Here is a 25948-nt window from a genome sequence, read left to right as displayed (position 1 = left end):
TGACTGTGAGTCCACAGATTGTTGTAAGTGTTCGTGAATGTACGCTATGGAATGATATCTGCTGTACATGTCGACTCTGGCCATTCATGTGGTTGAAACTCACTTACCGTTGAAAAGCCCCTTTGTGCAGGGGTCACGAGGCTGCTAGCCATGTCAGACGCATGGCCGGCACATGAAGGGTTAAAATAGTAACCTGTATCTGTTCAAGTAAATCATCATCTATCATTGACTCGATCACACAAATTAGGAAAACACTTAAAGTGCAGAATGTTTTGGATTGGTGATTTGCCTCATGGATCAGTGTTGGGCCCATTGTTGTTTGTGGCTTATATCAAAGCTTTGGATGAGCATGTGCAGGGCATGATTAGTAAGTTTGTAGATGACATTAAAGTGGGTGTATCGTAGATAGCGAAGATGGTTATCAAAAATTAAAGCAGGATCCTGATCAGTTGAGCTGAGGAGTGGTTAATAGAGTTTAATGTAGATAAGTGCAAGGTGTAGCATTTGGGGAAGTCAAACCAGGTCCTTCACAGTGAATGGCAGGGCCCTGGGTAGTGTTGTAGAGCCGAGGGATCTATGAATGCAGGTACATAATTACCTCAGTAGACACAAAATGCTGGAGTAACTCAGCGGGTCAGGCAGCATCTCGGGAGAGAAGGAATGGGTGACATTTCGGGTCTGAAGAAGGGTCTCGACCCGAAACGTCACCCATTCCTTCTCTCCCGAGATGCTGCCTGACCCGCTGAGTTACTCCAGCATTTTGTGTCTACCTTCGATTTAAACCAGCATCTGCAGTTTTTTTTGTCCTACATAATTCCCTAAATGTGGCATCACAGGTAGATAGGCTTTCAAGAAGGCTTTCGGTACATTGGCCTTCATCAGTCAGGTTATTAAGTATAGAATTTGGGATTGGAATTAGCAGAGTGGAGAAGGTTCAGCAGCTGTATTCGCAGATTGTGGTTTGCTCACATTATTGCTGCAACACTTGGCTATATTCTAAGGTACAAACGGGCTGATTTCACAGCCCCCCCGAGTCTATGTTACTACAGAACTACTTCCTGAATGGCCGCTAGTATAAATGAAGCTTAAACTGTCTCAGACCCACCACATGCTGCTGTCTGTGACTGATACTGCTTCACTTTCTAAGTTAAGAAATATTTTGGCTAGAGTAACAGGAAAGGGGGTGGGGAAAGTACACCGTAGTTAATGATGTTAACTGATTAAACTGTCCCAAAATTAAAGGAATACTTTTCCTGTGGCTTTTTGACAGTTTTCTGTAATTTGATGAAAAAAATTAATTAAAATAAAAATCTATCTGTTATAGATGTCTCTTAAAGCAGAGAGGACAGTGTGTTTCTGTTTCAAAGCAAGTGCATTTCAAGGTGATACTTCCCTACCCAATGACCACACACTCAAAAATAATTAAATCGAAAACTTTTTAAATGTTAGAGAATTTTTCAAAAACTGTAGAGATATTTATAATTTAAACAAAAAGTGGTGATCATTTGATAGACACAAAAAGCTGGAGTAATTCAGCGGGTCAAATAGCATCTCTGGAGAAAAGGAATAGGTGGTGTTTTGGGTCGAGACCCTTCCTGAAACATCACTATTCCTTTCGCCGAGTTACTCCAGCTTTTTGTGTCTATCTTCGGTTTAACCCAGCATCTGCAGTTCCGTCCTACACGATGGTGATCATTGGAATCATTTTGTGTCATTCTATCCTTTATATCAAAAATATTCTTTCCTTGACCAATTTCACAACGGTGGTTTGGCTGAAGAACAAATATATTTTGATATCCATACAAATGAAACTGCACATTACATCTGCAATAAATGAAGCAGAGCCTCAGGAAATTGGGAGATGAAGAAAGGGAGGCCAGGTTACAAGAAGACCCCAGCATTCAGTTTTATGTGTGAACCAAACAGCTTTTCCACGATAGACAGAAATTGCAGGAGTAACTCAGCGGTTCAGACAGCATCTCTGGAGAATGTAGATGGGTGACATTTTGGGGTCGGGACCTTGCTCCATATTGGTTGTGGAAGGGGGTGAAGGAACTGGAAGGCAAGAAAAGACCAGGACAAATCCATGATGGTTTTCCCATGATTGCCGGTGAATAATTGCTGTGGAACCGATGAAGGTGAATGTTTTGGCGCAGAATTCAAATTCAACTGGAATGTTTAAAGCTGACCATGGAGCTTCATTAAAGTTCCAGACAAGGAACCCTGCAGTCCTTATCTTGACATGCATGTGATGCAGGCCTGTGTCAACGTACCTAGCTCCTGCATGATGGGAGACGCTCAGCAAAGTACTCTGTTAAGGGCATCTAAAACATATCCAAGCTTGTCAGGAACTCCTGAGTCAAAAATCAATTAAAACAAATATACAGCGCCACCCACTAAAAACGTTAGGCAAGAAAATCGTTCTTTGTTGTCACTGGAATTGGTGAAATGTTGTCACTTCTGAGCTGTAACTAATTAATGACATGACAAGAAAATGCTCCTTTTAACGCAACTCCTGCTGTGGATAATCTAAATGCATCTCTGAAAAATGTGCAGGACATGTTATCAATTACATTAAAGAATGTTTGATGACTTTTCATGGATTTTATCACATAACAACATAGATTTTTAAAAGGGCACTGACGTCGTAAACTGACTGGAAATGTTGTCATGTCTAATACTGGGGAGCGCGTCATTGCCTAACTATACTTTCAACTTTCTTCTCATTATCTCCTCAAAACACTCCACTCCAGCTTCTGTCTTGCTAAAGTATTGTAATTCCACTGACCATACTCTTATATATTTCATACAAATGTGGGCTGGCTTGTAGCTCTCCTGTCCTCTTCTGGTTTCTTGCATTTTTAATCATTCTGTTCACCCAGTTCTCTCTTCACTGCTGTAACATCTTCCAACAAAGATATAACGTAATTTCCAACTGATGCATTCTTTCTGAGTATTCCAGGGTCCAACTTTGGTTTCTTTGGCGTCATAGAGCTAGACAGCATCGAACCAGGCCCTTTGACCCAACTCATCCATGGTGACCAACTAGCATAACCAAGCAAATCTGAAGAAGAGTTCGACCCAAAATGTCATTGCTCCTTTCGCTCCACAGATGCTGCCTGACCCAACGAGTTCCTCCAGAACTTTGTTTTGCTCAAGGTACCAGCATCTGCAGCTATTCGGGTCTCTGGTACAACTTGCCTGTGCCTGGCTGATATCTCTCCAAACCTTTCCCATCCATGTTTAGTTTAGTTTAGGGACACAGCGTGGAAACAGGCCCTTCGGCCTACCGAGTCTGCGCCGACCAGCGATTCCCACATATTAACATTATCCTACACACACTAAGGATAATTTTTACATTTACCAAGCCAATTTACCTACATACCTGTACGTCTTTGGAGTGTGGGAGGAAACTGAAGATCCTGGAGAAAACCCAAGCAATCACGCGGAAAACGTACAAACTCTGTACAGACAGCACCCGTAGTTAGGATCGAACCCGGGCCTCCGGTGCAGCAATTCTACCGCTACGCCCATGTACCAAGTATCTTATAAATATTATTATTGTATTCTCCTCTACCCTTGCGCTTGGCTTCTCATTCCACTCTCTGTGTGGAAAAAGTTGGGCCTCGGGTCCCTTCTAAATTTTTTCCCTTTCACCATAAACCTAAGTCCTTTAGTTTGAGACTCCCCAACCATGAGGAAAAGACTGCGGCAGTTTACATTATCTATGCCCCCTCCTATGCTCTATGGAATAAAGACCTAGCCGATCCAAGCTCTCCTTATAACTCAATCCTTCCAGACTTGGTAACTTCATCAATTATCTATCTTCCTCTCTGTCAATCCTAAAGCTATTACTTATCCCTCTCTAAATACTTGTTCATTATCCTGACCATGGCATGTTATGACACTATTTGTACTGGGATCTTTCATAATAATGGAAAAGTCATTTAAGAATCTCTTGGATACAATTTATCTTAAACTTCATTTATTTATTCCCTTTCCTTGGCTTCATTCAGTGCTATGGTAAGAAGCCAGATGGAAACTGCATGCCGTTCTGAGCAAGTTATTAGGTCCTCTGTATTATTTGCACATCGTACATAACCACCTGCTGTTTGTTCCACCTCCGGTGTTAAATGGCTAGAATTGTGAAGCGGCTGTTGTACCAGGTTATGATTCTGGAGCCAGGTCTACTGCTAAATCACCGGATGAAATGGGACTGAAACGCATACAGTTCACTGCAGACCAAATCAGGAAGGTATTTATTTCACAAAATGCTGGAGTAACTCAGCAGGTCAGGCAGCATCTTAGGAGAGAAGGAATGGGTGACGTTTCGGGTCGAGACTCTTCTTCAGACTGATGTCAGGGGGGCGGGACAAAGGAAGGATATAGGTGGAAACAGGAAGTTAGAGGGAGAACTGGGAAGGGGGAGGGGAAGAGAGGGACAGAGGAACTATCTAAAGTTGGAGAAGTCAATGTTCATACCACTGGGCAGCAAGCTGCCCAGGCGAAATATGAGGTGCTGTTCCTCCAATTTCCGGTGAGACTCACTATGGCACTGGAGGAGGCCCATGACAGAAAAGTCAGACTGGGAATGGGAGGGGGAGTTGAAGTGCTCAGCCACCGGGAGATCAGATTGGTTAACGTGGACCGAGCGCAGGTGTTGAGCGAAGTGATCACCGAGCCTGCGTTTGGTTTCGCCGATGTAAATAAGTTGACATCTGGAGCAGCGGATGCAATAGATGAGGTTGGAGGAGGTGCAGGTGAACCTCTGTCTCACCTGGAAAGACTGTTTGGGTCCTTGGATGAAGTTGAGGGGGGAAGTAAAGGGACAGGTGTTGCATCTCGTGCGGTTGCAGGGGAAAGTGCCCGGGGATGGGGTGGTTTGGGTGGGAAGGGACGAGTGGACCAGGGAGTTACGGAGGGAACGCAGCATCTGCAGTTATTTTCTTACACAAATCAGGAAGGGATGTCAGTGAAATGTGAAGAATATTGTTTGTATTTCACAATAGTCACGTCAGATATATAAACGTGGAAGATTTCAAAATATTAAAGCAATATTAGAGATTTTCTGATTTGCCAGATCCTCCCTGTGCTTTTGCACCCATTGTTATGAGCACACTGTGGCCAGATTCTACTGCATTGTGTATAAGTTTGAGTTTTTCCTGTAACCATTTCCTATCTTTGTCATGTTCTGGCCAATATCTATCTTTAAAGGAGCATCACTAAAACAGAATAATTTTTTGTTCGCAAGTTTGTAAAATTAATCAGGAGTTGAGGTTAAACTGCTGTGTTTGCCGCATTAATGTGAAAAGCACATTTAGTCCATAAACATGGCACTTCATGCAAGCAGTGCGTAATTACTGAAGTCACCAGATGCTTGTGTATGGTTAATAGCGACTGCTGTAAAACTCACTGTAATGTTGGCAGCAAATTCTAGGCGATGATTACAACAAAAGTATTTACGTACAACCGGGAGTTTGAGGTTTAACAAAATCCTAAGCTACTGAAGTTGTTAAAATATTTTAAAATGATTGCCAAGGACGGGAAAATTGAAACGTTGTTAAGGCTGAACTGTTTTGTGTAAACAATTTAAACGCCAGAAAACGATTTGGGGTTTAAGGTTGGCCTTTTATGATGTGCAGGAAAAATGCTTGGTAGAGGAAGCATAACCGGATATCACTGTCTGAGGGTTGAGTGAAAAGATTTACACTTCTATAAATTTACCCCTCAACCTCCTATGCTCCAAGGAATAAAGTCCTAGCCTGCTCAACCTCTCCCTATGGCTCAGGCACTCGAGACCTGGCAACATCCTCGTAAATCTTTTCTGCACCCTTTCCAGCTTAACAAAATCTCTCCTCTAACAGGATGACCAAAACTGAACACAATACTCTAAATGTGGCCTCACCATTGTCCTGTGGAGTTCTCTGCCACAGAGGGCAGTGAATTTAATGGATGAATTTAAGAGAGAGTTAGATAGATTTCTGGGGGCTAGTGGAATCAAGAGATATGGGGAGAAGTTGGGCACAGGTTACTGATTGTGAATGATGAGCCATGACCACAATGAATGGCGGTGCTGGCTCGAAGGGCCGAATGGCCTCCTCCTGCACCTATTTTCTATGTTTCTATGTTTGTACAACTGTAACATGACCTCCCAACTTCTATACTCAATACTAAGACCGATGAGGGCCAATGTGCTGAAAGCCTTGTCGACCAGACACAAAATGCTGGAGTAGCTCAGCAGGTCAGGCAGCATCTCGGGAGAGAAGGAATGGGTGACGTTTCGGGTCGAGACCCTTCTTCAGAATGATTTTTCAAAAATAGATAGGGTGGTCGAAAGCCTTATCGACCACCCTCTCTATTTGTGACGCCACTTTCAAGGAGCTATGTACTTCCACTCCTAGATCCATCTGCTCTACCCAGAGTGCTGCCATTCATTATGCAGGTCCTGCCCTGGTTTGACTTCCCAAAATGTGCAACATCTCGCACTTCTCTGTATTAAATTCCATTCACCATTCCTCAGCCCACCTGCCCAACCGATCAAGATCACGCAACAATTTTTTACGACCATCTTTGCTATCTACAATGCTACCCATTTTAGTGTCATCTGCAAACATGCTGGTCCAGAGTCTACCAGCAGAAATGTCATGAAGCCTGTTTATTTATGTTCTTTACAGGGTTGGGGGGACTTTGTTGATTCTTAGTTGAATTCAAGCAGTCACTACATTTTTAACACCGGAATTTTTTTTTAAATGACCGAAATCAAAAGAGTGGTGCCTGTTTGTGAATTAACTTGTGGTTCAACAACTCTTTTTAGATCTGATTACTTTTACGCTAGCTAGAATCAACACAGAAGCTAGTCCGTAATTGCCTTGGTGAGTCGTTGGTGACCATCCACCATGCATTCACACTAACTGGAAATTCATCCCTTTTTTATACACCCTCCATTCTTGTCAACTCTCTCCTAGTTCTACCACTGGCCTACTCACTAGGATCAATGTACAGTGGCAAATAACCGTCACCCAGGTATCTTTGAGATGCGGATGGAAACCAGAGCACTCGGAGGAGAGCCATGTGATCTCAGGGAAAATATACAAACTCCAAGCTGGCAACAAGATTGAACCGAGGCCACTGGTGCTGTGAGGCACAGCTCTATTATCTGTGCCACTGTGCTGCCCCTGACGTATTCTGTTAAAGCAGAAAGCCTGGGAATTATATAGATGCTCCTTGAAATACCATTTTGCCGAGGAGATTTTTTATTTCTGTTTAAAAATTGTTAGTAAATGTATGGCTACTTGAACAAGCAGGAGCTTTGTTAAAATATGCGCTACTGTAATGTCTGCTGCAAGAATATTTTGGTGCTTTGACTAGTCCTTGGTGCTAGCATCTGGCTATTGGGCAGCACAGGTGAGAAAGGAATCTTTCCAATGTTATTCAACGTGAAAAAATAAGGTTATTAATGTTTAGCTGAGAGTTGAAGGAGCATGTTTGAAAATGCTGTGGCTGGAGTTGTCTGTATTTTTAATGTTCCTTTGGGACCTGGGGGATTTCCATGGCTGAATCATGAATCAGCGCTAATGTTTGCCTTCCCATCCTGGCGGTGGGAGGAAGAGCCTGTAGTCATCAGCTCATATTTCAGCTAACTTTTCCAAATATTTTCCTTCCCAGATTAATATCAAATTCTTTTAGTTCTGTTTAGATAACAGATGGAACTGGATTTTACACTGCAATTTGCATAATTCGAAATTAGAAAACTAGGAGTAAAAGTAAACTGCTTGTCTGCCATTCAGTGCAACCATGACCGATCCTCTACCTCAGTACGATATTCCTGCTCTCTCCTCACGCCTTTCTCATATCTTTCTTAAAAACATGCTTGGCCACCACAGTTCCTTGTACAGAGAATCTACACGTTCTCCAATCACTGAGCGCAGAAATTTCTCATTCAGTTCTAACCCAACCTCTGAGACTGAAGAGACAAGGAACTGCGCATACGAAAAAAGACACAGAGTGCTGGAGTAACTCAGCAAGTCAGGCAGGATCCCTGGAGAACATGGATGAATGACGTTTTAAGTCGTGGTCCTTTCTCAGACAAAGTCAGGCTGCCTGGTTGCAGACACTTAACTGGAAACTGTATCCAGACTGTTGAATCCTTTCAGAATTTTGTCTGTTTCAATCAGATCTGGTTGTGTTTAAACTTCACGGAATAACAGGTGGAGTTGATGCAACTCTTCCCATGATTGCCCTTCCACCCAAGGTTTTCTAAGATACCTCTGGTTTTAGGCATAAAATTTTTTTTTTGTATGTCTCCCTTTCTGCAGTGTTTGATTTTTCATGTTTAGCCTTTCAAGCTCAAAATGTCTGCATGATAATTCAATAGCTCAAGGAATACATGCCTTGCCTGCTGTGGTGCTTTGCCTCACAGACCAGGATTGTCCGAGGTCTGTTCCGACTGAATCTCACCAGGAATGGTCAATTATCCCCATCAGACCAAGTGAAACGCAATGGCCCATGATCCCCCCCCACCCCCGCTAAAAATTGTTCAGTGACTTCACGTGATTGGCAGGCGAGGACTTGATTCCATTCAGGGCCCATCCTGCAGGAAGAGTTGTGTGAGAGGGCAGCCCATGGAACAGTTTAGCGGACAAGGTGCTCCCCGGTAATTGGTGAAGGGTGGGGTAGTGTTCTGTGCTAGTGATCCACAGACAACAGCGCAGTCTGAGGAAGGGCCCCAGTCCAAAACATCACCTTATCCGTGTTCTCCACTGGCCCGCTGAGTTACTCCAGCACTTTGCATCTCTTTTTGTAAACCAACATTTGCAGTTCCTTGCTGCTCCAGTTCAAATTGTATACTGGCTGTTGTGGAATTAACGTGGAAGTCTTAAATTTGGATTTTTTGAATGTTTTATGAGATTTTGCACAGGTTAGTCGCACGGTTAGAGTATATAGAATACTCTAATAATAGTCTGGATATTATAGTGGATAATAATCTGGCGTGTTTTAGAATTAACTAACAGAGTGGAAATAATGAGAAGGGCCCGTCTATTCACCCCCTGGGGCCTGTGTATTCAGTCCCCAAGCTCGTCTATTCCCCATCATATAATGAGTCAAACGCGTGCCATGGTGTGTTGTAATATGCGTTCAGCGCGGATATTGCGGGCATTAGAAGCTAGTGAACACCAGACTCAAAGGACATTGTTCCATGACCGAAGTTTCCGCAACTTAAGTGGCATCAAGTGAAATGACACAAATGGACAGAGTAGCGCACTGGGTACGATGCGTTCAGATAGCCCAGGTTGTATTTATCAAACAAAACAAAATTCCATGTCTCCTTACAGTGGCACAATTAAAATTAGGAGCCACGGGATTGTTTCTGCCAGTTATTGCTGGAATAACGTTCTGGTAATCCAAGGCAAATACAGATCCTAAAGAAAACTGGAGCCCAATTAGTTTCTTCTCCCCATCTTCGAGGTAACTGCAGGCACACATGACGTGTACAGTAGGAATAACACATGATGTTAGGCTAGTTGAAGATCCTTCAAACAGACCGAGCATTGATGTGAATTTGCTCCAATTTTCTGCATCTCTTGGGGAAGATATATAAAAATTCCAAGGAGGTAATAGTGTTTACAAAATCAAACAAATTCATCATGGGAATTATTTGCTTTGCTCTGCTAAGATCCATTGACAATGATCCCTTGATAAATGCTGTACTAAAGCTTGTTTCATTCTCTGGGTAATCGTAACTTAACCCACCCAGCAGTCAATATGATGAGATCGATAAGACGACAACTTTACACCCTTATTTTCCTTTTCACTGACTTCAATGAAAAGTAAAAACAGGCAAGACACGAAATCAGATGTCTCGGAACAGAGTCATTCCATTATTTGAATTGGTTATTGCCTTGTGCCTATTTTCTGTATGGGGAAAACCAAAAATCACAGTTTGTATATTCTACCTCGCGTGTTAGTTCCTTTCTCCAGAATCATAGTTATACAGCATGCAAAAAGGGCCCTTCCATCCAACTCGTCCATACCGACCAAGGTGCCCCATCTGCACTAGTCCCACCTGCCTGCGCTTGGCCCTTCAAAATATGTTCTGTCCATGGACCTGTTCAATTGTTTTTTAAACGCTGTTGTACCTGCCTCAACTACCTCCTCTGGCAGCTCGTTCCACATACCTACCACCCTCTGTGTGAAACATTATCCCATTGGTATAGTGGGACTGGAAAAGTATCTCCCAAAGGTTGCTTAGTATTTGCCTCTGTCTCTAGTTCTAACTTCATGTTCTGATCTTCACCTTTAAGATGATTTTGTTTGAAGGAACTAAGCAACTGAACATTATTTGATTTTTAAAAACTTGACTGTTCCTGCCAATCTGCTACTCGATTTGGAAGAATTTATTTGTCATCAATAACCCTGCTCGAGAATTCTTACTCTGGGACCTGCGTTCTGTACAGCACCTCCAAGCGATTGCAGAATTAATCTGGCCACTGATCTACACTCCCTGGACTTATCATACCTTCTCTGAAGGAGAAGATTGCTCAGACTTGGTTGGATTTGGTTGGTCTGGGAACAGTGTGCCAGGTAAAGCTTGTCACACTTGTCAGAGTCGGCTGAGTTCTTCCCGCTCACCACCCTCTGTCCAGCTGGCTGTTTTCAAGCACTTGCAACTGCCTGACATCATGCCTTCCCTCTTCTATCCCAGCAGAACTCCCAGTGGAGTTTGCCACTCAACCTGAATGGGGCAGGTAGGTGCAGCGGTGCACAGAGATTAGCAGTGATAATGCTCCCTCTGACCTACTCGTTGTGATTTAATAAAAGGACACAGTGCTGGAGTAACTCAGCGGGTCAGGCAGCATCTCTGAAGAACATGGAAAGGGGACGTTTCTGGTCGGGACCCTTCTTCAGACTCAAACCTTGTGGTATAATGGTTAGTAATGGAGTTGTTTAGCGACTAACATGTAAGGTGTGATGTCAAGGGTTCTCCTGCTATGTATCAGCTGCACTATTACAATAATTTCATGAATTTGTTCTGATTGTTTTTGCGGCGATTAAGTCGATTGATCAAAATATTTAATACTCTTGAGGTGTGGCCCTGACGTGTAAGACTGTTTAGTGCCACCGTGCCACCCTAAAATAATTTCCAGCAACACTGGATCGAATAATTTCCCCCCACTGCTCTCAAAGCATTTCTGCAGTCGTAAATAACTATATTTTACACATAATTGTGTTTAGTTGTGCCTTTAATTTGAACAATAGTTTTAGCAGCCACCGCACTTTATTACCATACAATACAATCGCAGGAAAGGTGGGCTGAACAATCTGCAGCATTTAAATGGGTTATTCACACAGACACCCAGGTCGTTGTGGGATTTGTCATTCATTAAGGACGCTTGTAGTCTATATTTTAGTATGGAAATAAGAAACGTCGTCATTGGTAGGGCAAGTATTATAGAGTCACAGAACCTTGGAAACAGGACCTTCGGCCCAACTTGCCCAAATTTACCAACATGTCCCATCTACCCTATTTCCACCTGCATGCATTTGGCCCACATCCCTCTAAACCTCTAAGTCCTATCCTTGTACCTGCCTACGTTTCTTAAATGTTGCGATACTACCTGCCTCAACTACCTCCTCCGGCAGCCGGAGTTAAATTCACACAAAGGTTATGGCTTACTTTTGCTCTTGCAGTTAATCTCAGGCAAAATGTGATCAAATATACTGTTGTGTCAAGGATTGTCATGTGACTCAGCAAGTAGCAGTACTGAGACAATTTGAAATGGTGATACTCAGGATTACATATGCTGTGTAAGGGCAGTAATCTCCTGCCATCAAAACCTGTACAGCGAGTTCATCTAAATGTTAATCCAGTTGTAATTAGTGTATAAATCTCACACTGCAGCAGCGTGAAACCTCGTCATTTCCTGTAATTCTAACTTGGGGTTTGACCACAACTCTTTCAGCAGCATTTACTATAGGCAGGCATCACCAGGATCAAGTTAGCACACGTTCCAGACAGTGGGAGTATCCTTCTTCATAATAGTCACCTCGAGGATTGTTTCTGTGGGAGGGAAATAGAATTGTTAAATGTCTAATTGTAAATGAGTTTGAGCATTCTCTCCGCTAGCTGTGACATGGCTTTTTGCCACCATGTGCTTTCAGTCCATTTTGTTCTAAAAGCATTCTTTGTTCATAACATTTGCAAATCCAAAACCTTTTGTGAGGAAAATGGTGTCAGACGGTGGTGATATTTTGCCAGAAGCTGGGTGGGATGACCTTAAATAAACTCTTCTTTCAACACATAACACTGAGGAAAAACAGCACACATTGGTGCTGGAAAGTCAGGGGCCTCTGGCCCCCTTTAGGTGAGTTGATGATCTTACAGTCACCCGCTGGACACTGAGATACCGATCCTGCACAGCAGACAGCACTGTCCCTGGGAGGTGGGAACACCAGCCATGTGTTCAGGCTCTCCAGGGAAGTCGGTGGGAATGAGACAGAGGGATTCCCCCTCCCCTTCCTCCCTCCCCCACATATCTCCGTCCCTGGGATGTGGGAACACCAGCCATGTGCTCAGGCTCTCCAGTGCAGTCGGTGGGAATGAGACAACGGGATCCCTCCCTCCCCCCTCGGTGTACCTAGCCGTATTCTCACGCATTGGAACACGTGTGTCCTTGACGTGTACCTAGCCACGTTCTCACACGTCGGAATACATGTGCCCAGACGTGTACCTAGCCATATTCTCACACATCGGAACACGTGTGTCCTTGACGTGTACCTACCCACATTCTCACACATCGGAACACATGTGCCCTGACGTGTACCTAGCCACGTTCTCACGCATCAGAACACGTGTGCCATGACATGTACCTAGTCGCGTTCTCACACATCAGAACACGTGTGTCCCTGACGTGTACCTAGCCACGTTCTCATGCATCGGAACACGTGTGTGCTTGACGTGTACCTAGCTGCGTTCTCAAGCCTCGGAATACAAGGGGATTTACCAGGATGTTGCCAGGACTCGAGGGCCTGAGCAGCAGGGAGAGGTTGGGCAGGCTAGGACTCTATTTCGAGGAGCGCGGGATGATGAGGGGAGATCTTATTGAGGTGTACAAAATCATGAGAGGAATAGATAGGGTAGGCACAGAGACGATGGGAGATGTATAGAAAAGAGCTGCCAGAGGGGGTAACATGTGTAGGAAAGAACTGCAGATGCTAGTTTAAATCGAAGGTAGACACAAAATGCTGGAGTAACTCAGTGGGTCAGGCAGCATCTCTGGAGAGAAGGAATGGGTGCCGTTTTGGGTCGAGACCCTTCTTCATACTGATGTCAGGGGAGGGGGCAGGACAAAGATAGAATGTAGTCGGAGACAGTAAGACTAGTGGGAGAACTGGGAAGGGGGAGGGGATGGAGAGGGAAAGCAAGGGCTATCTGAAGATAGAGAAGTCAATGTTCATACCGCTGGGGTGTAAACTACCCAAGCGAAATAAGAGGTGCTATTCCTCCAATTTACGCCGCATCTGTGCCCAGGATGAGGTGTTCCACACCAGGGTATCGGAGATGTCCTCATTCTTTAGGAAACAGGGGTTCCCCTCTTCCATTATAGATGAGGCTCTCACTAGGGTCTCCTCGATATCCCGCAGCTTCACTCTTGCTCCCCCTCCCCCCATTCGTAACAAGGGCAGAGTCCCCCTTGTCCTCACCTTCCACCCCATCAGCCGTCGCACACAGCATATAATCCTCCAACATTTTCGTCACCTCCAACGGGATCCCACTACTGGCCACATCTTCCCATCTCAACCCCTTTCTGCTTTCTGCAGAGACCGTTCCCTCCGCAACTCCCTGGTCAACTCCCCGGTCCCTTCCCACCCAAACCACCCCCTCCCCAGGTAGTTTCCCCTGCAACAGCAGGAGATGCAACACTTGTCCCTTTACCTCCCCCCTCAACTCCACCCAAGGACCCAAACAGTCTTTCCAGGCAAGGCAGAGGTTCACTTGCACCTCCTCCAACCTCATCTACTGTATCCGCTGTTCCAGGTGTCAACTTCTCCACATCGGCGAGACCAAGCACAGGCTGGGCGATCGTTTCACTGAACACCCCCGCTCAGTCCATCTTAACCTACCTGATCTCCCGGTGGCTCAGCACTTCAATTCCCCCTACCATTCCAAATGTGACCTTTCTGTCCTGGGCCTCCTCCATTGTCAGAGTGAGGCTCAGTGCAAATTGGAGGAACAGCACCTCATATTTCACTTGGGTAGTTTACACCCCAGCGGTATGAACATTGACTTCTCTAACTTCAGATAGCCCTTGCTTTCCCTCTCTATCCCCTCTCCCTTCCCAGTTCACCCACTAGTCTTACTGTCTCCGACAACATTCTATCTTTGTCCCGCCCCCTCCCTTGACATCAGTCTGAAGAAGGGTCTCGACCTGAAATGTCACCCATTCCTTCTCTCCAGAAATACTGCCAGACTGCTGAGTTACTCCAGCATTCTGTGTGTGCCAGGGGAGGTAGTTGAGGCAGGTACTATCGCAATGTTTAAGAAACGTTCAGACAGGTACATGGATAGAGCAGGTTTAGAGGGATATGGGCCAAATGCAGGCAGGTGGGACTAACGTAGATGGGACATGTTGGCTGGCATGGGCAAGTTGGACTGAAGAGCCTGTTTCCACGCTGTAATACTCTATGACTAGCGTGGGGCCCTGACGGTGTACCTGGGTGTGTTCTCAACACCTGAGTGGACCAACTGGCTGGAGTTTCCACAGACATCTTCAACCTCTCGTTACTGCAGTCTGAGTTCCACACCTTTTTTGTGAGTTTAATAATATTGCAAATAAAACTTTGCAATCATCACATCCCTAAATTAGAAAGAAAATATTAATCCTGTTAAAAAAAACTAGCAATGAACAGTGAAGATTCTATTGAAGTATGCTTTCAGCACATTTACAAAGTAAATCAAAGCAGCAGTCGTACACAGACTGAAGCTGTAAGGCTGCACCCACTGCCCCAACATGATTGAAAAAACACTTCAAATTCAACGAACAAAATGTCTGCTTACAGCTGCCTTTCTTGTAAGGCTCAAGGGAAATCATTATTTTTTGTTTAGAATAATATAACACTGGAAATGTATGAAACTTATTTTATGAATATGAACTCTTTGCCTCATCAGCAAACTGAAAACTTCCATCAACAGAGATACTGTAGGAAATTACAGCACAAGAGACGCTAGTGGCATGTCCAGTCATAGTGACACAGCATGGAAACAGGCCCTTCGGCCCAACCTGCCTATGCCGACCAAGCTACCCCATCTACACTACACTAGTTCCACCTGCTCGCATGTGGCCCCATATCCCTCTAAACCTTTTCTAATCATGTTCCTGTCCAAATATCTTTTAAATGTTGTTATAGTACCTGCTGCTGCGTAACATCTGTGCTGCTAAACGGTGCTAATCCTAGCAGTATTCAGGGCTGAAAGTCTAGACATTTCATTCCATCAAGGCGTTTAATTTCAATCTTTGGCAAATGTGAACAACCTTTTTGAGGGTATTTTGTAATTGTGAGCTGCCCATGGTTGTAGAAAGCTATGTTAAAAATGTGCAAGGATCCAGTCAGAGCTAGAGTAATTTTTCCGATGCCGTGGAGAATAAAAGGTATCTGATTCTGCCAAAAATTAGAAAGTTCTCTCTGCAGGAGTAAATAGTTGTCTTATTTATTTTTCAAAACCACTTCTGGAAATATATTACCAAATGTTATGATGAGAAGGTCCCATGTTATGTGTTAAATATTCCAACAGGAATGAAACATAGAAAAATAGGCGCAGGAGTAGGCCATTCGGGCCTTTGAGCCAGCACCGTCATTCAATATGATCATGGCTGATCATCTAAAATCCGTACCCCGTTCCTGCTTTTTCCCATATCCCTTGATTCCTTTAGCCTTAAGAGCTAAATCTAACTCTCTTGAAAACATCCAGTGAATTGGCCTCCACTGCCTTCTGTGGCAGAGAATTCCTCAGGTTCACAACTCTCTGGGTGAAAATGTTTTTCCTCATCTCCGTTCTAAATGGCCTACCCCATGTTTTTAAACTGTGACCCCTGGTTCTGGGCTCCCCCAACATCGGGAACATTTTTCCTGTATCTAGCCTGTCCAATCCTTTAAGAATTTAATATGTTTCTATAAGATGCCCTCTCATCCTTCTGACTTCCAGTGAATAAAAGCCCAGTTGACCCATTCTTTCATCATATGTCAGTCCCGCCATCCCGGAAATTAACCTGGTGAACCTACGCTGCACTCCCTCAATAGCAATAATTAGGAGACCAAAATTGCACACAATACTCCAGGTGCGGTCTCAGCAGGGCCCTGTACAACTGTAGTACGACCTCCTTGCTCCGAAACTCAAATCCTCTTGCAATGAAAGACAACACGCCATTAGCTTTCTTCACTGCCTGCTGTACCTGCATGCTTAATTTCAGTGAGTGATGTACAAGCACACCCAGGTCTCGTTGCACCTCCCCTTTTCCTAATCTGACACCATTCAGATAATAATCTGCCTTCCTGTTCTCGCCACCAAAGTGGATAACCTCACATTTATCCACATTATTGTGCATCTGGCATGCATCTGCCCACTCTCCCAACTTATCCAAGTCACCCTGCAACCTCACATCATCCTCATCGCAGCTCACACTGCCACCCAGCTTTGTGTCATCCGCAAACTTGGAGATGTCTCATTTAATTCCCTCGTCTAAATCGTTAATATATATTGTAAACAACTGGGGTCCCAGCACCGAGCCTTGCAGCACCCCACTAGTCACTGCCTGCCATTCTGAAAAGGACCCGTTAATTCCTACTCTTTGCTTCCTGTCTGCCAACCAGGTTTCTATCCATGTCAATACCCTACCCCCAATACCATGTGCTCTAATTTTGCACACTAATCTCTTGTGTGGGATCTTGTCAAAGGCTTTTTGAAAGTCCAGATACACCATATCCACTGGCTCTCCCTTATCCATTCTACTTGTTGCATCCTCAAAAATTTCCAAAAGAGTAGTCAAGAATGATTTCCCCTTCATAAATCCATGCTGACTTTGACCGATCCCATCACTGCTTTCCAAATGTGCTGCTATAACATCTTTAATAATCGCCTCAAGCATCTTCCCCACTACTGATGTAAGGCTAACTGGTCTATTATTCCCTGTTTTCTCTCTCCCTCCTTTCTGAAAAAATTGAGTTACATTGGCTACCCTCCAGTCCACAGGAACTGATCCAGAGTCGAGAGAACATTGGAAAATGATCACCAATATATCCACGATTTCTAGGGCCACCTCCCTGAGTACTCTGGGATGCAGACCACCAGGCCCTGGGGATTTATCTGCCTTCAGTCCCAACAGTTTACCTAACACCATTTCCTGATTCATGTGGATTCCCTTCAGTTCCTCCCTCCCTCTAGATCCTCAGTCCCCTAGTATTTCTGGGAGGTTGTTTGTGTCTTCCTTAGTGAAGACAGAACCAGACAGAACGTTTAACTGTTCTGCCATTTCCTTGTTTCACATTGTAAATTCACCTGTCTCTGATTGTACGGGACTTACATTTGTCTGCACTAATCTTTTGCTTTTTACATATAAAAAAATATGACATTACAAAGGGGGCAGGATTGAATTAATGACGGTTTGAATAGTCATAGAGGCATACAATCATACAGTGCAGAAACAGGCCCTTCAGCCCAACTTGTTCATGCCGACTGAACAAGAAGGTCAGAAGAAGGGTCTCAACTCCAAACGTCACCCATTCCTTCTCTCCAGAGATGTGCCTATCCCGCTGAGTTACTCCAGCATTTAGTGTCGATCTTCAATTTAAACCAGCATCTGCAATAGGTCTGTGTGGCATGATGGCTGTACCGAGGTTTGTGCCTGTACCATGTTTGTTCTGTGCCACCTTTGTGTTTGTGTCCGTACTGCAGTCTCTGTATCGTGGTCTGTGCCTGTGCCACGGTTTGCTGAGGCACCCAGTTTTCCCCTATTATGCTGCCACTAAAGAAGCAAATGTTTTGTTGTAGTACTTACTGTATGCAAGTATTTCAGCAGCAGAGGCTCAGAATGTGTTTCTAAGCTGATTGTTTCTTTTAAACAAGGCATTGTTTAATGTACACTTCAAATTATCCAGCCATTGGATCAGACACCAATGAGCCCATGGCTGCCTAAATAAGAAGTATTGCAACAGTGTGCAGAACAGGGTCTTTGTACATTCCACATTCAGAGGCGGTCTCTCGGAGACGTGTGCTTTCATTGAAGGGCAATAAATGTGTCCGTTCCTATCAACAGATATGAAGTATTGTCCTTGTTCCCTGGAGACAAGGTGGAGCCGCAACAGATAGCATCACTGTCACCCCAGCACAACAGATATCACTGACCGTCCCAGCACACCAGCAGACATAATACCAGCAGCTATCACTGTCCATCCCAGCACACTAGCAGACAGCAATTCCAGCCCCAGCACACCAGCAGAAATTACTGTCCATCCCAGCACACCAGCAGACATCATTGTCCGTCCCAGCACACCAGCAGACATCACTGTCCATCCCAGCAGACAGCAATTCCAGCTCCAGCACTCCAGCAGATATCATTGTCTGTCCCAGCACACCAGCGGACATCACTGTCCATCCCAGCACACCAGCAGACAGCAATTCCAGCCCCAGCACCCAGCAGATATCACTATCCATCCCAGCACATCAGCAGACATAACACCAGCAGACATCACTGTCCATCCCAGCACACCAGCAGACAGCAATTCCAGCCCCAGCACTCCTGCAGATATTACTGTCTATCCCAGCACACAGCAATTCCAGCCCCAGCACTCCAGCAGATATCACTATCCATCCCAGCACACAAGCAGACATAACACCAGCAGACATCACTGTCCGTCCCAGCACACCAGCAGATATCATTGTTCGTCCCAGCACTCCAGCAGACATTACTCCAGCACACGAGGAGACCACTGTCCAGCCCAGCGCACCAGTAGACAGCAATTCCAGCCCCTGCATTCCAGTGCAACACCCCAGCAGGCGCTCCGAGCTTCCTCACTCATGTTTTGTGTTAACACTACCTTCCAAACTGAGTAACGAACCTTGGAAAAAGTTGGCAGGATTGCACAGTAGTGGTGCTGACCGTTCTCATCAAGCTCTCGGTGTGCTTTTTAGCCAGGCCTGAAGGACCGAGAATGATTTCCTCAACTCCATTTCTGTGAGCTCTGGGGCCATGTTGAGTCTGCTAGAAGGTCGGGTGTGCCGATATTTGGGAGGTGGTGGACTCCTTGTACCGTGCAGGACGGGCATATGCTTGCCTCCAGCGTGTAGGTGTGAGGGTCCCCATGTTCCCCAGTACATTCGTTCATGCAGCCTTCCTCCAAGGTCCACATGTCTGCTCCCACTCCTCCCCTCTCTTGGTCCACACCCTTCACCACATTGGCTTAGTGTAAGAAAATAACTGGTACAGATGCTGGTACAAATCAAAGGTATTTATTTCACAAAATGCTGGAGTAACTCAGCGGGTCAGGCAGCATCTCAGGAGAGAAGGAATGGGTGACGTTTCGGGTCGAGACCCTTCTTCAGACTGAAGAAGGGTCTCGACCCGAAACGTCACCCATTCCTTCTCTCCTGAGATGCTGCCTGACCCGCTGAGTTACTCCAGCATTTTGTGAAATAAAAGCCACATTGGCCTAGATGGCGACTCGTGTACGGACTCAGTGTGGTCTACTGCCTTACACTCTTTGGTATGATTGTGCAGGGTTAATAACCAGGTTTGTCACTGCACTGTGTGCAAGAAAAGAGTTTCACTGTACTTAGGTACAAGGTGCAAAATAGCATTGAACCTATGCATCCAACTCATCATCCTGTGACCTCCACCAGCTAAAATGTGATCTCACTACTAGTCACATCTTGCCCTCCGATGGCCACTAGCCAATACTACGCATGCAAAGAATTTGCATAAAGTCCTTGTCACTCCTCAGACCAGGAATGCAAGCATTTGCATGTGCACATCCCTTACAGCATTCCTGTGAGCAGCCAGAGCAAATTCCCAGTGGCTCTTCATTCAGTGCTGGTGTTGCTAAGGAAATACATCCCCAGTGAGTCTAAGAATACAAAGTAATTGGTGGGACCAATTCTAATGTGGGGCTTGACACACTGCTCTTGTTGAAACTTCTCATATGAGATGATTTGATGATTCAGATTTTGACCAGCTTTGTAAGAACAGAACAGAACACCTCACTTCCAACCATAACAGATTCCAGGTTTGCTGTTTAAAGAGATCTATACAAGACACTGGTGAGGCACGTTTGGAGTACTGTGTTCAGTTTTTGTTACCCTTCTATGGGAAGAATGTCATTAAGCTAGAAACAGTGCCGAGAAGATTTACGAGGATATTGCCAGGAGTCGAGGGGAGTTGGGCAGGCTGGGAGTTTATTCCTTGGAGCACTGGAGGCTGAGAGGTGATCTTATAGAGATGTATAAAAGCACGAGAGAAACAGACAGGGTGAATGCACCGAATATGTTACCCAGGGTAGGGAAATCCAGAACCAGAGGTTTAGCTAAGAGTGGGGAAGATTTAATATAAACTTGGGCAACTATTTCAAACAGAGGGTGGTGGGTGTATGGAACGAGCTGCCAGAGGAGAAGAAGGGTCTCGACCCAAAACGTCACCCATTCCTTCTCTCCTGAGATGCTGCCTGACCTGCTGAGTTACTCCAGCATTTTGTGAATAAATACCATCGATTTGTACCAGCATCTGCAGTTTTTTTTTTACACTGCCAGAGGAGGTAGTTGAGGCAGGTACTTTCACGACATTTAATAGACTGGTACATGGGCAGGCATGGTTTCTGGGGATTTGGGCCAAACAAGGCCAAATAGGACTAGCTTGGGCAGGACATCCGGGTGGACATGTTGGGATTGAGCTGAAGGGCCAGTTTGACTTTAACTCTAACGCTTTTACAATAGTTCCCATGGTTGCAGGCTAGTCTTATGGATAAGATTACAGAAGGTATATTTGATGCACTTTGCTCATCAGAGTTCAGGAATCAGCACCAATAACAGCTGCAGATTTGTCGCTGGTGTCGAGGGGCATTATGTAATCTCTCCTGGTTATTACCAACACAGGCCCCATGTGCAACATTACAAAATGAAATCAGATCAGTGGATTTCTGTTTGGCTTTCACATTGTGGGATTAGGCACAATTCAGTAACTTTTGGCAAGCTGTTTTAATAATATACTGTGTCCCCTTGGTTCTGTAATGTGGAAACAAAAGTTCTGTTACCTTCCTTCAGTCTATGCGTAATTCACAAGGAATCTGGAGAAATATAATACTGGGTGAGAAGTGGGTTTTACTAATGAGTTTTAGGAAAGGGAACAGACAGGTGGAGCAGCTTCTGGATGTTTCCAAATATAATACTGCTACGCTTGCATGCATATCTGGTACCCCATTATATGGAAGATTGAAATGTACAGCACAGGAACAGGCCCTTCGGCCCACATTGTCTGTGCCAACCATGATGCTACATTAAACTAATCCCTTCTGCCTACACATGGTCCCCACCCCTCCATTTTATGCATTCCCTTGTACCTTTCCAAAGGCCTCTTCAACCCCACTATTCTTTTTGCCTCCACCACATCATTTTTAAATTTTCCTCCTCCCGAGACCCTCTAGTAATTGATATTTCCACCCTGGGAGGAAGGTTCATTGACAGTCTATGTCCTATGTCCACCATATCTTTGCCTCTCATAATTTTATGAGCTTCTATCAGGTCTCTGTTCATCTACTGACACTCCAGAGAAAACAATCTCTTGTTTCCATCCTCATTATAGTCTGAAGAAGGGTCTCGACCCAAAACGTCACCCACTCCTTCTCTCCTGAGATGCTGCCTGACCTGCTGAGTTGCTCCAGCATTTTGTGAATAAATACCTTTGATTTGTACCAGCATCTGCAGTTATTTTCCTACAATAGCTTAATATCCTCTCATGCAGGCAACATTCTGGTAAACCTCTTCTGCACCCTCTCCAAAGCCTCCACATCTTCCTGTAATGGAGCAATCAGAACTGTACTCCAAATGTGGCCTAACCAAAGTTGTACAAAGCTGCAACTTCCTGACTCTTACACTCAATATCCTGACCTATGAAAGCAAGCGTGCCATATGCCTTCTTTACCACGCTACCTAAAGAGGTGCTGCCACTTTCAGAAAGCTGTGAACTTGGACCCCATGGTCCTTTCGTACATTATGCTCAATGGTGAGCTCTCTGTACATCAATGCTGTTAAGGGATAAAAAAAGACACATGGTGCTGGAGTAACTCAGCGGGTTTTCTGGAGAATATGGATAGGTCTGAAGAAGTGTGTTGACCCGAAATGTCACCCTTTCCTTTTCTCCAGAGATGCTGTCTGTCCCGCTGAGTTACTTCAGCTTTTTGTGCCACTCTTCGGTTTAAACCAGCATCTGCAGTTCCTTCCTACACGGTGACATTTCAGGTCACGGCTCTCCTTTGGACTGATAGTATTGCGATAATAGACCTGTAGGTATACAGTTAATGGGCTTGCTATTAACTGTATATTTTCCTCCGACATTCAACTTCCCAGAGTGCAACATCTCGCATTTGTGTGAATTAGTTACCATCTGTCATATTCCGCCCTTTTCTGTCATTGATTTACATCCCTGTGTATACTTTGAGAGACCTCATCACCCTCTGTAACCTCTTCATCTGTAAACTTGGTTCTGTAATGTGAAAACAAAAGTTCTGCGGCCTTCAGTCTGTGCGTAATTCACAAAGAACCTGGAGAAATATAGAAAAAGAATCGGGAGAGTAAAGATCCATCTACACTTGTATCCAAATGTCTATATAACAAACAATAGACAATAGGTGCAGGAGGAGGCCATTCGGCCCTTTGCCCCAGCACCACCATTCAATGTGATCATGGCTGATCATTCTCAATCAGTACCCCGTTCCTGCCTTCTCCCCATACCCCCTGACTCCGCTATTCTTAAGAGCACTATCTAACTCTCTCTTGAATGCATTCAGAGAATTGGCCTCCACTGCCTTCTGAGGCAGAGAATTCCACAGATTCACAACTCTCTGACTGAAAAAGTTTTTCCTCATCTCCGTTCTAAATGGCCTACCCCTTATTCTTAAACTGTGACCCCAGCCCCTTATTCTTAAACAGCAGCGGTCCCAGCACTGATCCCAAGCAGAACAGCACTTTCGAGCACAACCGTCTGTTGTCGCTGGGTAAGTCGGTATGAATCCAGGTGGAGCATGATCAGCGGTCCCAGTGGAGCAGAGGGTTAATTGAACTGTTAAAGGCAGATCCCAGTGACTCATTGGTGCACACCTATTTAAACCAGGAAATCCATATATGCCACCCGGTCGGTCTCGGACAGGGATGGAGCCGGGATCTTTGAATCCTCCCACCTTAATCTGTTGTATCTGTGCCTCTATCTTGTCGACTCAACTCTTTCCGTGACTGTCAGCTTCCTGCTGTCTGCGATTCGGATCATTTAAAATTTGCTACCTGCTTTTAATACCAGTTCACATGTCACTGAGTTACTTGCATTGCCACAGGCCCCTTAATTACTTTCAATTTAAAATCCACATTGTTGTCTTTAAATCCCTTCATTGCCTCATCCACCCCAATATCGGTAATATAATCCAGCCATACAAACCCCTCTGATGAATTCTCCATTGCTTTCACTCAACTGTTGTGCTTTACTCGACCAAGTGGACTCGTTGGGCCCAAACCTCTCCTGCATTGTTGCAGCACCCTCTCCTCCCCCACTCCCCACTTCCCCTCTCCCCTCCTCTCCCTCCCCCCCTCTCCCTCCCTCCCCCTCTCCCTCCCCCTCTCCCTCCCCCCTCTCCCTCCCCCCACCCCCTCTCCCTCCCCCTCCCCTCTCCCTCTCCCTCCCCCTCTCCCTCCCCCTCTCTCTCCCCCTCCTCACTCCCCCTCTCCCCCACTCCCCTCTCTCCCGCACTCCCTCTCTCCACTCACTCCTCTCGCTCTCACTCCTCTCTTCCCTCACTCCCCTCTCTCCCTCACTCCTCTCTCTCCCTCACTCCTCTCTCTCCCTCACTCCTCTCTCTCCCTCACACCACTCTCTCCCTCACTCCTCTCTCCCTCACTTCCCTCTCTCCCTCACCCCTCACTTCCCTCACCCCTCACTTCCCTCTCTCCCTCACATCCCCTCTCCCCCTCACATCCCCTCTCATCCCTCACTCCCCCCTCCCCGCACTCCCATCACCCTTCTCCCTTCACTCCCCTCACTTCCCTCTCCCCCACACTTCCTTCCCCTCCCCTCTCCCCATACACCCCTCCCTCCTCCCCTCTACCCCTCACTCCCCTCTCTCACACCCCACTCCCCTCTCCCCACTCTTTCCCCTCCCACTCTCCCTCCCACGACACCACCATCGTCCCTCTTGCTCCCTCCGTCAGAGGCCTGATGCTTCATGCAACATTCCTTTCACCGTCCCGCTAATAGCTAAATCAAGCTCTTATCAAACAACTTCCAGACTTTCTGGCAATAACAGGCGGTGCTTGGAATCACTGCCTGAGGCAGCAGTGTTAAATCTTTTTCAAATATTGTGGATGACGCAACATGGATTCAGGTTCCTGGGGCCAACCAGATTCCCAACGTCAGTAAATTATCTCGGTTATATTTATGACTCCCATCGGTATGAGGGGGAAAATGGGATCACACTCAGTCAGCCGCTTGATGAAACAAGTAGGAAAATAAAAGAAGTGACGTCAGGACACTTGGAAATAATAATGGAATTGGGGAGTGGGCAAAATGAGTCAGTGCAGGAATAGCCGTGCTGGGGAGCTGACCAGGGCTGATGGCCTGTCTCTGTTTCATAGAAGACCCAGTGGCTGCATCACCACTGGTGAAGAGCACTGAATTACAGCAAGGCAGGGGGCAGCTTAATTCAAGTCATTACATCTGGGAAAAACTAAACATGGAACTACTGGATTGATGATACCTCACATCTGGTCCACTGCTGTCTTTCTGAGACGATTCTCATGCACCATGGCCAGTTTCTTGCCTGTGTGTGTATAACACTCTATTTGAGGCAGTTGTGAACCACATTTGGGTCATTTGACTTTTGTTTTGTTCCTTGTGCATTTCTACATTATCCCTCTGCTCCCCCTGAACCGTCTCCATGTTATGTTGTTCAGTGAATTTTGCGGAGGTTTATCATTATCATGAGGGGAGAAAATAGTTCCACTTTGCAATGTAGTGTATCAGCATGTGTAGTAGAGGGAAACTTTGAGAGTGTGGAAACTACATTTCTGAATTGTCCTACATAGCTGTGAGCAGTAAACTGAGCTTTTCCTGTCATTTACAAATTTCAGTTTTATGTAAAGTATTCTACGAAAATAGTTTTCAAAGTGAACAGACGTCTCTAAACTCTGTGGATTTTGCCCAGTAAAGAGGATTGTTTACAAATGCCATAAACTGGCAATTTAGTTCAGTTTCTTCCTCTCTCTCTCTCCCTCCGTTAATTTTGCAAAGTATTTCTTCTGGGCTGGAAACTGGAAGTGTCCTGAGCTAATTCTGCTCCCAATATCGTCTACTGTACAAGTGAGGCTCCCACTGATTGTCGCCGGAAGCTTCCGCCCTTTTCAGGACAGACGATGACAGTGATGTAACATTTGAATGATGGACACGAAAGAAGAAGAAGACCAGCTTTAATCAAAATTTAGGTGTTAACCTTCACGAAAGAAAACATTTGAAATTATACAGCCTTAATACAACCTTGGCCAGCCAAGAAAAGATTAGCATAACAGCTAATTCATACACAAGCATTTAACTCAAACTGCAGATGAGATGAAATGACCAGCTGTGTGGTTTGATAGTGTCAGTTAATGGTAAGCATAGACCAGAAATGAGAGCTTCCTACTCCAATTCAGAAAGCAACACTTCCTTTT

At 45.2% G+C, this 25948-nt stretch overlaps 1 protein-coding gene across 5 annotated transcripts in view; it reads left to right on the top strand.

Moving 5' to 3' along the window:
- LOC144595389 (F-box-like/WD repeat-containing protein TBL1X) overlaps positions 1-25948 on the top strand; it is a 297826-nt gene that overhangs the window by 167728 nt on the left and 104150 nt on the right. The gene's annotated exons all lie outside the window — the stretch shown is intronic.

The sequence above is a fragment of the Rhinoraja longicauda genome, chromosome 7, assembly GCF_053455715.1.
Source record: "Rhinoraja longicauda isolate Sanriku21f chromosome 7, sRhiLon1.1, whole genome shotgun sequence".
In the NCBI taxonomy this organism is placed as follows: Eukaryota; Metazoa; Chordata; class Chondrichthyes; order Rajiformes; family Arhynchobatidae; genus Rhinoraja; species Rhinoraja longicauda.
The sequence above is the reverse complement of the archived record's forward strand: the minus strand, read 5'-3'. Positions and strand labels throughout refer to the sequence as shown.